The sequence below is a fragment of the Bison bison genome, unplaced genomic scaffold (assembly GCF_000754665.1).
Source record: "Bison bison bison isolate TAMUID 2011002044 unplaced genomic scaffold, Bison_UMD1.0 scf7180017864464, whole genome shotgun sequence".
In the NCBI taxonomy this organism is placed as follows: domain Eukaryota; kingdom Metazoa; phylum Chordata; class Mammalia; order Artiodactyla; family Bovidae; genus Bison; species Bison bison.
Genome location: NW_011495025.1, coordinates 6,856,551 through 6,857,158, shown reverse-complemented (window position 1 = coordinate 6,857,158; position 608 = coordinate 6,856,551). Strand labels below are relative to the sequence as shown.

At 51.6% G+C, this 608-nt stretch overlaps 1 protein-coding gene across 3 annotated transcripts in view; it reads left to right on the top strand.

Annotated features, from left to right (window-relative positions):
• Positions 1-608, top strand: part of FAM184B (family with sequence similarity 184, member B) — a 120,401-nt gene that overhangs the window by 71,252 nt on the left and 48,541 nt on the right. The window lies entirely within an intron of this gene.

Genomic DNA, 608 nt, shown 5'->3' with positions numbered 1-608 from the left:
GCTGTGGGGGCAGCTCGGATTCTAATCTGGTCCTACTCCTGTGTGTTCTTGCCTCCAGTGTCCACAGCTATCAGAACTATTGCATTTTCTTTCGTGGGAGCTCTCAATGATCTTTTATATATTCCATAGACACAGAGTCTGCCTAATTGATCATGTGGATTTAATCTGAAGCTTGTACAACTGGTGGGAAGGTTGGGGTCTTCTTCCTTAGCCACACTGCCCTTGGGTTGCAATTGTGGTTTTATTTCCACCTCTACATATGGATCGTACACTGGGGTTTGCTCCTCAGGCTGACCCGAAGGACTTGGGTTTGCCCCTGTGAGGGACGGGTGTGGAGGTGGTGCAGCTGCTTGGGTCGCAGGGGTTCTGGCAGCACCAGGTACTCAGGGGAGTTGGCGGCTAGGGCAGCAGGAAATATAGCGCTCTAGAAGGGTATGGCGACTGGTATTGGCCAATACACTCCAGTATTCTTGCCTGGAAAACTCCCCTCGCTGACAGAGAAGCCTGGCAGGCCACAGTCTACAGGGTTGCAAAGAGTCTGGACACAACTGAAGCGACCCTGTGTGCACAGATGCAAGACTTTTTTTTTGCCTATGGCAGCTCTGCCC